This window comes from Saimiri boliviensis, chromosome 9, assembly GCF_048565385.1.
Source record: "Saimiri boliviensis isolate mSaiBol1 chromosome 9, mSaiBol1.pri, whole genome shotgun sequence".
NCBI lineage: Eukaryota > Metazoa > Chordata > Mammalia > Primates > Cebidae > Saimiri > Saimiri boliviensis.
Genome location: NC_133457.1, coordinates 104,539,340 through 104,552,035, shown reverse-complemented (window position 1 = coordinate 104,552,035; position 12,696 = coordinate 104,539,340). Strand labels below are relative to the sequence as shown.

The 12,696-nt window shown below is 41.6% G+C and overlaps 1 long non-coding RNA gene across 1 annotated transcript in view; it reads left to right on the top strand.

The window, feature by feature from the left end:
- Nucleotides 1-12,475, top strand: part of LOC141585698 (uncharacterized) — a 98,288-nt gene extending 85,813 nt beyond the window's left edge. Inside the window, exon 10 of the long non-coding RNA XR_012519354.1 lies at nt 5,561-12,475. This is a non-coding gene — a long non-coding RNA (uncharacterized LOC141585698). The remainder of the gene's footprint in view (nt 1-5,560) is intronic.
- The last annotated feature ends 221 nt before the right edge of the window (nt 12,476-12,696 follow it).

Below are 12,696 nucleotides of genomic sequence, written 5' to 3'. Positions count from 1 at the left end.
TGTTGAACTCTGAATCTAAATATCCAACAATCTACTGAAAATCTGTACTCGGATGTACTGGAGGAAACTTGAATCCAACAGTCCCAAACCTGATTCATCGTCTTCTCAAACCTGCTCCATTTTCTGTCTTTCACATCTCAGTAATAGCACTGCCATCTGCAAAGTTGTCTAATCTGTGTGTCATCCTACACTCCTTCCTCTCCCATATTATATACACTCGGTTTATCCTTTCCTTCATCGTTCTTTTCTTCTCCCCTCCCTCTCTCTGTCCCTTCCCTTCTCCTTCCCTCTACACCCTCCCAACCTCCCTCCCCTCCTTCCTTTTTTCCTTCCTTTTTTCCTTCCTTCCTTCCCTCCTTCCCTCCTTCCTTCCTTCCCTCCTTCCCTCCTTCCTTCCTTCCTTCCTTCCTTCCTTCCTTCCTTCCTTCCTTCCTTCCCACTTACCTGCCTGCCTGCCTGTCTGCCTTCTTGACTCTCAACAGGTATTTCAGGCACACTGAGTGTCTGCTATGTGTCAGTCACTGTTCCAGTGGTTGGGCTACTAGGTCACTAAATCCTCTTAAATATTACCCATAAATATCTAAGAATTATATCAGCCAGTTTCTCTGTTGCAAATGACAGAATACAAAACTAGGAGGAAGAATAGTTTAGCAAAATATGTCCAGTAGTCCCTGTAATTGATGGAGGAGATGGAGAAACTGGCTTGAGGCCAAGCTTCTAAGAACATCCAAAAACACATTGCAGATCTGGCCTAATGCTAAGACTTCAATTGCAGTTGCTGAAGTTGACACCGAATACTAGATGCCAGAAACTTGACTTTATTGCAAGTGACCACTGTTACCAGCATCAGTGTCACTTCTGGGTTGGTAATTTGGCTTGGCAAACATGCTGCCCTGAAAGCTGGTGACTTGGTTGTTTCCTGTACAAGCAAAACTGTGAGTGAGCTCCAAACAGACCAATTTCTCAAACTGACCACTTTGCAACTGGAGTGTCTAGTTGATGGAGGCTGGTGTGCTTGTGGCATAGCTGCAAGGGAGTCTGGAAATCATTTGAGTTCTGACTTCCGTGTCAGAAATTGGAACTCATTATGACCTATTCCCCCAAATCCCAAAAGGCAGTTAAAACGATAATGGGGGAAAAAAAAAAAAGCAACAGCTGGGCCTGGTGGCACACGCCTGTAATCCCAGACACTTGAGAGACTGAAGTGGTAGGATCACTTAAGACCAGGAGTTCAGAGCAGCCTAGGCAACACAGTGAGGCCCTCATCTCTACAAAAAATTTAAAAAATTAGCTAGGAGTGGTGGTGCATGCCTGTGGTCCCAGCTACTTGGGAGGCTGGTGCAGGGGAATCACTTGAGCCCAGGAGTTTGAAGCTGCAGTGAGCTGTGATCACACCACTGTACTCAGCCTGGGCAACAGAGCAGGACCCTGTCTCTAAAACAACAAACAGACAAACAAACAAAAACATGAATGGGCAGCCGCACATGTAAAATAACAAATTTCAGTCATAGATATCTATCTCCTACCCTCCATCATCACTACTGATGCCCCAGGCCCATCTTAAGATCTCTGACCCTGGTCTGTGTCTGGTCCAGTCCTCACTCTGGCTGCTGGAGCATTTTAATCTAAAACACAGTTCTAACATTGGCTGCTCAGCATCCTTCTTAGTACTTCAGTCACTAAGTATTGAAGTGGTCTGTCAGCCTCATCCTCTGCCACTACACTTTCTGCCTCTGCCTACTTCCACTCTTCCAGAAGAAATAAAGAGGGGAAACCATGACAATCATTGTATGATGGTTTCTCAATGACATTTCAAGGATGACATAGTGACTCCTCTCATGGATCCAACATAATCTAGAGTCTTGTCTTAGGGGAGGGTGGGGAAGATTTTGTTGACTGAGGGCACATACAGAGCCTGCTTCTTGCTGTCTTGCGGGCACTTTAACAACTTTCAAATGTTTCCACTGGACCAGAAATCTCACCAGTGGGGCTCAGATGTCTGGATTCAACAACTCTTTGTATGTTTCTAAAAATAGTAACCTATTGAGAAGGGCCCCTTATGCCTAAGACTTTGAAAAAAAGGAATGTTTCTGTGTTTGTCTCCGTCGTTTTGCTTCCTTCTATCTCTGGCCTCTCTCCACTTCTTAATTCCCAAGCTGGAGCCCAGCCCTCACCGCTCCTCCCCTGCCTTAACCTGATGCAATTGCACCTGACGAAGCCAACAGGGCAGTGAGCCATGAGAGAACTGGTGGGGAGAGGGATTAGGGGGAGAACTCATCACCCAGTGAGCACGGGCCACCAATTTTAAGTAGAACAGGATGAATAATTGTTTCAGGACCAAAGTCATGACTATGGGCTGTGATCTCATTCTTCATCACAGTGGACTCAGAGAGGCAGGGGAATTTTCAAAGAAAAGCTTTCCTGGTGTTAAAAAGAGGGAGAAGCTCAGGTTAGAAGCAGCCATGTGCAAACTTTTCATTCTGCTAGGGGTGACTGGTCTCAGGTTGACTGGGAGCCAGAGGGGACAGCCACACTGATCAACCAGGCTCTTCAGATTGGCCTTCAACCCCACCCAGCCCTACCCAATCCTTGATCCACCCTGACAAGTACAGGAAGTGTGTGGGGAATGTCAGCCCCACCCCAGGTGGGGTTCAGAGTTTTCTCTGTTACTTGGAGCCCCAGGCCTGGTATGTGTGTGTTTCTTGGATGCTCATGTCCTCCATGCTTTAGCCTATGTGCACATTTTTCCTTCAGGTCAACTTCTATCCCAGTTTCCCTACCTAGCTCTCTGTTGGCGAAGGCCTATGATAAAATTTGTCTTATCCAGCTAGGATGTTGACATTCTCTCCAGTCCCTGACTGGGCTGTCCTTCAAATTAGAGGTAGCCCACATGCCTGCAATCTTGACACTCACAGGGGTGGACTTTAAGCAACATCTCTGCAAATAATACGAGCACATAATTAGTAGCAATCATTTATGTACTGATAATTACTTAAGTGTACACAGAGGAATTTTTCCATGCTTCAAAGGCCATATACTCACTGATTAAGACTACCTAAATTCTAATCCTGAATTCCTTATTAGTGGTAAACTTTGGCTACATTATTTCATATTCTTCCCTGAGCCTCTGTTTTCTCCTCTGTGAAATGGGCATGATGTTAGTGTGCACAGACCAGAGGGCTCTTGAGAGAGTTATGTGGGATAATACACATAAAGGGCTTAGCACATTTCCTGGGAGATAGTAAGTAATAATAATAAAACCAATAGCTTTCTCTCTATATTTTTTATTATACTTTAAGTTCTGGGGTACATGTGCAGATTGTGCAGTTTTGTTACATAGGTATACACATGCCATGGTGGTTTGCTGCATCCATCTCCCCATCACCTACATTAGGTATTTCTCCTAATGTTATCCCTCCCTAGTCCCTCCACCCGCTGCTATCCCTCCCCTAGACCTCCACTCAACAGGCCCCTGTGTGTGATGTTCCCTTCCCTATATAAAATTATTTTATTAATAATTAGAATATAATTATTACATGACAAAATCTACTTTAAGTGACCAATTCAGTACATTTTGACAGATAGATATACTCATTAACCCATTAACTACAATCATAATCAATATATGGAACATTTCCATCACCCCTAAATGTCTTCTTGTGATACTTCCCAGGCACCCCCTCCCTATTCCCTACCCTTCTCTCCCACCACTAGACCCAGGCAACCACTGGTTTATTTTCCATTACTTTAGAATAAACTTAGTCTTTCTAGAACTTATACATAAAATCATATAGATTTATTCTTTTGTGTTCTGGCTCATCTTGCTCAGTAAGGTGTTTTTCAGATTTATACATGTGATGGCATGTATCAGTCCAGTATTTTGCTTCTTTTTATTGCTGAGTATAATGCTATTGTAAGGATGATACAACAGCTTGTGTGTCTGTTCACCAGTTGACGGGAATTTGAGTGGTTTCCAGTTTTTGGTTACTATGAATCAATTTGTGCTAAACATTTGCACACAAGTCTTTGTATGCGCATCTGTGTTCATTTCTCATGGGTAAATAGGTACAAGTAAGATTGCTAGGTTATATAGTAAACATGTTTAACATTGTAAAAAACTGCATGACTTTTTTCCGAAGTGTTTATGCTATTTTATATTTCCCACCATAATGTATGAGAGTTCTGGTTGCTCCATCTACTTGTCAACACTTTTTGTTATCAGCCTTTTTAAGTTTAGTCATCCTAATTGACATGCCATATAATCTCATTTTGCTTTTTTACTTCTAGTCCCTGATTACTAATGATCTTTTAATGTGAATATTGACAATTTGTGTATCTTGAGAAATATTTTGCCTACCTACAAAATTCAGGCTTTTTTTTTTTCTACTGAGTTGGAAGAGTTCTTTAAATATTCTAGATATAAGTCTCTTGTCAGACCTATGTGTAATGAAAGTTTTTTTCCCATATGTAGCCTGTTATCTTAATGGTGCCTTTTAAAGAGAAGACATTTTAAAATTTTGATGAAGTATAATTTATCATTTTTTACAATGAGTTCTTTTTTCAGGTTCTATATAAGAGTATTTGCCTATCCCAATCTTGTAAAGATCTTCTGCTACTTATAGAATATTTACAGTCTTAACTTTTAAAGTTAAGTCTGTGATAAATTACTTGAATTAATTATTATGTGCCCTGTGAGGCAGAGGCCAAGATTCTTCTTTTTTGTATTTATGTATTCTTTATGACATGATCAGTTATTTCAACACCATTTATAGAAACAATTATCCCTTTCCCATTGGATTACTTGACATATTTGTCTAAAACCAAATGACTGTATATGCATCAGTTTATTTCTGTATTCCCTATTGTGTTTCATTGATCTGTATGCCTATTCTTTTTTTTTCTTAGCAAGATGGGGTCTTGCTACATTGCCCAGGCTGGTCTCAAACTCCTGGGTTCAAGTGATACTTCCACTTCAGCCTCTTAAGTAGCTGGGATTATAGACCTGTGTTACTGCACCCAGCTCTTCTATTCTTATGCCATTACCACACTGCCTAGATTCCAGTAGCTTTACTGCAAGTCTTGAAACCAGTTATTTTAAGTCTTCAAAATGTTCTTATTTTGCAAAATTGTTTTGGCTCTTCTAGGGCCTTTGTTTTTTTACACACATTTTAGAATCAATTTTTCAATTTATTTTTAAAAGTCTGCTGGAATTTTGATTGAGATTGCACTAAAATTATAGGTTAGTTTGGAATAAATTTATATTTTAACAATCTCGAGTCTTCCAACCCATGAATACAGTCCATACTTTCACTTATTTAAATCTTTAAAAGTTTTCTTTTATTTATACCTTATAATTTTGATTGTATATTTCTTATTTTGTTAAATTTATCCCAAAGTATTTCATGGTTTAAAAATGTACATATAAATATTTTGCAAATGATATTTTAAATTTCAGTTTCCAATGGTCTGTTGCTAGTATTTAGAAATGCAATTGATTTCTGCATTTTGATTTTGAATACTGTGATCTTGTTAAACTTAAGTTTTACCTGCATTTTTGCAGATTCCATAGAATCTTCTCTGTTTCTTCATCTATGGCATGGGGATAATGTGAGTATACCTACATTAGAAGGCTGCTATGAAGACTAAATAAGGTAACACACCTAAAGAATTTGTGCAAATTCCTGGTACATTTTAAATTATAGTTAACAAGTAGCACCACTTTTAAAAAAATCAACTTTTATATTAGATACAGGGGATACATATGTAGATTTGTTACGTGGGGATACTGTGTGATGCTGAGGTTTGGAGTACAGATCTCATCACCCAGGTAGTGAGCAGAGTATCCAATAGGTACTTTTAAAAACTCCCCATCCCCCCACTCCTTCCACCCTCTAATGGTCCAGGGTGTCTACTGTTCTCGTATTTATAATATGTCTATATGTGCTCAATGTTTAGCTTCCACTTATAAGTGAGAACATGTGGTATTTGGTTTTCTGTTCCTGTATTAATTTGAGTAATATTATAGCCCCCAACTTCATCCATGTTGCCACAAAGAACATGATTTCATTCCTTTTTATGGCTGCCTAGTATTTCATGGCATATATGTACCATGTTTTCTTTATCTGGTCTATCATTGATGGGCATCTGGGTTGATTCCATGTCTTTCCTCAAATAATACCGTCTTTAATACAGGTGAAATTTATTTACGCTGTAAGAAGTAAGGATAGGGGTTACTCTTGGGAGGAAATAGTAACCAGAAAGGTATAGTCTAGGGGCTTCTGGGGTGCTGAGAACACTGTTTCTTGAATTGGGTACTGTTTCCACAGATGTGTTCAATTTGTGCAAAAACAGTGAGCTATGCACTTATGCATTTGTTGATGTGTTCATTATACTTCAGTATAAAGCAAAAATGGAGACAAGTGACTCATGTTTTCTGAGCACTTGTCATGTAGCTATCCCTGGCACACTCTCTTCACATGGGTGATTTCATTTAGCCCTGTGTGCTAGGTGCTACTATCATCCTCATCTCACAGAAGACAACACAGGCTCTAAGAGACGGAGCCACTGTCCAAATTCAGACTGAGTAATAGTGAAAGTGGGTGTCATTCCAATTCTTGTGTCCTCCACCACTATGCTGTATGGCCTTTTGGTAGAATTGGGTTGGAAAGCATGTAAAATCCTTAGTTCCAGGATTCAGGGGCAGGCTGGTGGATCCTGCCTCACTCAGGCAGGATGGGTGGTTCTGGGCAGTGGAGGTGGGTTTCTGAGTGGAAACGGCAGCGGGAGAGGGGCCTGCGGGGTCCTGGGAAGACCCAGCTGAGCCAGCTGGGTTCTCTCTGCCATCACCCCTCCCTATCAGCTTGGTCTCTCAGAACCAGTCCTGTTCCCACGCACACAGTGTGTAATTGCCTGATCTGGCCTAGTGCACAGGGGAGGGGTGGGCAGGCGTTTATTTTTCATTAGAAGGTTGGACTAAAATTGTGGGAGGTGGTGCTCAGCATGGGGAGCTGCCTCAGAAAATGTGCTGACGGGCCCAAACTTATCAGCTGGAAACACCTGCTTCTGGTACCTTCTGCCACCTATCCAAGCCTCACTTTTTTTCATCTGAAACTGCTAATATTGCCAACTTTACCATGGCTCTTGAGATGATGACATAAGATAATGCAGGGATGGAGTGAGAGGAAGCAAGAGGTCCGGATTTAAATTCCATTTCTGTCACTTAACAAGGTGCATTTTCAGCAAGTTTCTTACACCACCCTGGGCCTCAATTTCCTGATCTGAAAACTGGGATATATTGCCTATCCTGTAAGGGATGTCACAAGAAGCCAACTTCATGCTAGATATTAAAATACCCAGCAGAAGCCTGGCACACAAGTGCTTGGTAAACATCAAGATGTTTGTAAACCATGAAATATTGTTTGAGAACTTTGCCCTTCTTCCAATCCCAGTTTGAAACAATACACATTCCTTAGGAGATGCCTCTTGGCTGTTGAGTGGAGTAATTATTTCCAAGGAGGCTTTCTGGTGTACCTGCCCAGAGGGATACCACCGCATAATGTAAAGTGTTGTAAACCTCTACTATGTCTACAAGCCTACAGAAAATGTGACTGAAATGCAGTCACATTGTCTCTTTTTTTGATCACATGGTGACAACCAGCTTCTTCGAATGAACGGGGCAGGTGTTTGGGTCTCCCTCCTCAGCATCCACCCCACCCCACCCTACCCCACCCCAATGTTCATTCTCAAGATGGCAGCCTTCTTACTGAGATGAAGCCACCACAGAGCAGGAAGCCAGGCAGGGTCTTTGGTCATGGCCGCAACTTTCCTTTTACTCTTCCTTACATGCTGGAGGCTGGATGATTCTGAGCTGCTGGGCTTGGGGCTTCAAGGACTATTTGGCCTCGCAGTCCTGGTAAAGCTGAATCTTCAAATCTACAATTGAGGTGAGAATGGAGTATGAGGTTGGGGCTGATCCTGAGCTGTGCACCCAACTTTCTGTTCTCTTCCTTGATAACACATGTATAGATGCGCTGAACTGAGCTGGGCCCACACTTGGACCTGTCCTGCTCTTCTCATGTTCCCTTAACAGGCCATGCTGTCTCTCAACTTCAGGTCTCTGTACATGCAGTTGCCCAGCTTATATGCCTGGAGCATGCCTTGTTTTCCATTTCCCTTCACATTGTATAATGGGATGTCTCAGCATGGACATAATTTCTCCAAGAAGCCTTTCCTGACCCTATTAGTCTAAAGCAGAGGCCTCTTGTTTGTGTCTCCATGGCCCCCTCTAATTCCCCATCACAGTGCAGAGTATTGTACATAGACTGTATTGTAAGCCCTGGCTGTTTCTCAGTGTCTGTTCCCCACTTGGACTATCAAGTCCCAGAACACAGGGTCTCTTGTTTAGTATTATACTCCCAGTATCTGGTGCATAGTAGGTGCTCAATAAATACTTGTTAAATGAAGAAATGCCCCATGTGGGCATCTAAATCTTGTTTTCATGTGTCAGATCAGAGGCACCCAGCTTGGGTATCCTATGGAGTAACTGGAGAGACTGCAATTTAGGACTTTAAATCACAAAAATGTTAATAGAGAATACTGAGCTCATATTCTAGAATGAGAAACCTATGTGGACAATTCGAGGACACTGGTACAGAAAAAACTATCCATGTTATAGTATGGGGTATACAAGAGCCTGATATAAGCTGCCATTTCACTCTCGCTATGTACCTGGTGAAAACCCAAGGCTAGAGACAGCTCAGAAAAAGGACTACATTCTGGTTCTTCCTGGAAATACTGCTGACTTCCTTCTGAAGATACCTTGCTCTTCTTGCCTACAAATTACTGTTTATTTGCAGAAAAACCCCAGCCTCTGCTATGTTTTGACTGAAGTTTACGTTGTGGGCCATCAGTGGCATTCCCCAATATTCATAAGGAGCTTTTCTTCTTCTAATTTATTCTGGGAAATAGTTGCCCTGGCTTTCTGTTCAAGGGAGCACTCCTATTCCCCTGCCCAGTATACCCAGAGCTACATTTACAACCCATAACCTGGGTTTCTAAACTCCCCGTGGTCCATCCATTATTCAAGTTGTTGGGAGGAATTAATGAAGGGGATTGTTCTTAGCCTGCTATCTCTCTGGTAGGAAAAGTAACTTCCTGAGGATGGTTTGAGCTAAAAATGGATTCCTCCACCAGGTGGAAATATGGCCGTTGTGTCAATTCATGGTAATTCTGTTGATGTTCCCCCTCTTCCACACTCATGAGGAGGTTCATTCTGTACTATTCACAGCAACTCCAGCCTTCCTCTTTCTCCTGACTGTGGCAAGTAGTCTGATTGTCTCATAGGCATTCATTCCAACATGTTGGCAAATCCTGAACTATGTACTGGGGATAACAAGGTGAGTATGACACCAGTTACTGTTTTTGAGGAATTCAAAGTCTGAACGCAAAAAATTAAATAAGAATATGTGGGAGTTGCTTTTAGTGGGTAACAAAGAAAATGGTGTTCCAGGAAACATGTGCAAAGGCACTGGGGCCTAAAAATACCTATTGTACTCAGGGAACTGGAAGACACCCAGAGCAACAGAACTTGGAGGAATCTGAAGGAAGCAATGGCTGGAAAAGCTGTAGGCTAAGGCTGTGGCCAGGATGTCTGCTAAGTTGCTTGCAGGTGGAAGAGAGCACTGAGTTCTTCCAAGCAGAGAGAGATGTTGTCAAAAGGGATATTCAGAAAGATCCTTCTGGCAGCTATAAAGGAGAAGGCCTGAACCAAGGTCAGACCAAAAGCTGGATGCCCAGAAGAGAGCTGTGAAAATGCAAACCCATGGACAGCTATGTATGGGAAGGAGAATTCTGACACAAGCTAGTTTTGAAGATAATCACTTTTTCAAGACAAGTTTGGATTCCTTCCTTGGATCCCCTTGTCATGATCATTAAATGACCCCAAAGCCTCTGCCCAGGACAAATGCAGATCCCAATGGCCTCAGGAATGAGGGATATGTGGCAACCACAGTCTATGAAGCCCAATGAAGGGTAATAACTTCCACCTTTTCTTCACTCTCCCATGCCTTACCAGGATTGAGTCTCATCCCAGGAACTTATGAATGAGCTAGAGGAATTGCAGACTCATTAGTTTCCAAAGTATGCCCATGGTGCCTGGTCCCATTGGCAGAAACTTTGGAAATGTGCTGCCCATTAAGACATTTTAACCAACATGACATAACTTAGTCCCACTGATCTGGTCAACTGGTTTCACTGCTGATCTTAGACAATGTCCTTTCAATCTCTGGACATCAGTTTCTCTGCCTGCAAATGGGGAAGACAAAAGTAAACTGAAGGTCTTTCTACTCTTATTTGCTTACAGGTCTAAACTCGAGGTTCCTGGACTCATCTCCTTCAGGGCTAGTAGCTGTGACTGATTGACTCTCGTGACCAGTCCTTTGGCAATATCTACTGTAAGCTTGTGGCATGTTCTTGAAGTCAACTTTCTACAAACTCACTGGCAGTGTTCATTCTTGTTGACTCAAGAAGGCACTCATTTTAGGCTCTAGAGAAATTTTGTACAAGAATTTTGTACATGTGATGAGGATGCAGGTTGTGCTTTTACTTGTCATTGAAAAAGAAAAGAGGGAATATAGATGTGTGTGGATAGTGGATTGCGAAAACTTGGCCAAAAAATGGGCATGATTTCTAATACTTGGAAGATGGACTTTCACCCTAGAGTCTTCTGTATTTCAATTCTTGAGTTTTACACCATGACAGTTTCTTAAATTGTAGCGTTTCTCTGATTCTCCTCTTAGCTGTCTTCTCATTCCAGAATCATCTCTATGGGTTCCATGACTTTCTTCAGGCCAAACTTCACTCCCAACTTTTGAATCTGTTCCCTGTCTTCTGGGAACCTCCTCTTCTATGACCTGAAGCTCCTTTAACTCAGCAAGTTCCAGCCTGAGTTGATCCCCTTTCCTGCCAAACTTGCTCCTTCTCTGTTCCCTGTTTCAGGAATGACACTGTTCTCCACCCAGGCAACATGGATAGAAGCTGGGAGTCATCCTGGGCTCCTTCCCATCCTCATTCCTACATTCATCAATCACAACATCCTGTCTCTTTGGCCCCTGAAACATGTTAGAGTCTACTGTGTTCTCTCTAGCCCAGTAACTCCTTTCCCAAGTTCAGTTGGCATCAACTTCAGAGACTCCTCATCATCTCCTGAATAATTAAAACAACTTTCTTCTATTTGGTTTCTCCCCAGCAGTCTCTCTCTCTTCCCATTGCTCCCACAGTGTTTTTCCTGAAATTCCAATTCCAGCCATGTCTGTCTTTTACTTAAGATATTACATGAAGTCTTCATGACTTATAGAATTCAAATTCTCTTGCTTGACGTATTAAACCAATGAACTCTGACTTTGGTCTTGTGCCCAACCTTCTATCCTGACCCTCCATAAATGAATTATTTCAGTCACAAGAGATCAACTGATGTTTCCTGGATGCACCTTCTCCTTTCAAAGCTCCATGCCTTTCTACACATAGTTCCTACTGGTTGGTTTGCCCATCCTTCCAGCCCTTTTTTACTTGGCCCTGCTTACTTATTACCCTTGTTGACCTCTCAAACCTCACCCCTTACCACTATTCCCCACCTTTGTGCAACCTTCACTGCTGACACCCAGGGAAGTCACTTCACCCCACTGAATGTGCTCCTTAATACATGCCAGGATGGCCGCCAGAGTTGGCCATGACTGTCTACTCCAAGGGCTTTTGAGATGGGCCAATGAATTCTTCTCACCAATGCTCTCTTCTGCACTTGATGGATGTGTGATGTGTTCTTCTGGGTTGATCTTAGGCCATGTGGCAAGGGGTGGACATTTGTTGTGTAAATAAAACCACTCTTCTTACTTATTCCATAAGCCCCTACCTGTGCTCCCACTGATGCCTGTGAATGAAAGGCAGTAATGCGGTCAACACTGAAAGAGATAACATTCTAAAAATGCAGTGATTGTAGACCAGAGAGTCCCAGACATGGTTGGAAGATACATTTTTCTATGTGTACGTAATAACATTGTGAGTGGCAAATTTGACATAACTGAAAAATGATTTATCATTCACATTTTCCTACATATTCTGAGTAAGACTTGCATTTATAGTCTTCATCAATGAAGCTTAGTAACAACCTCTTGAGTCACTGGAAGCCAGTATTCATAGGTGGCATGGCAGATGATGCAGCATCGTGAGTAATGATGTAACTGGCATTAAAAAATGCTACTAGGGAACTGCATAGGCACGGAGATATGTGTTGTTCCCAAACAAACAGGTTCTGAAGTGCTATGGCAGTGTGAGTAAATATAGGATTGATACTTTTTTTTTTCTCATGGTGGGACATATAAAACTAGCCAGAATCAGTATACTTGAAAATAAAGTACACAAAGAGATGCTATTGGGATTCTCTAGAGAAAGAGAACAAATATACAAGACATATATTTATATAAATGTGGACATATATATGTGTGTATGTATATATATATGTATATATAGCTATACATATATAAAATATATATGTGTATATATATATATATATATACACACACACATATATATATATATATATATATATATATATATATATATATATATAAAATCAGGAACTGGCTCACATGACTATGGAAGCTGAGAAGTTCCACTATCTGCTGTCTGCAAGCTGAAGACCCA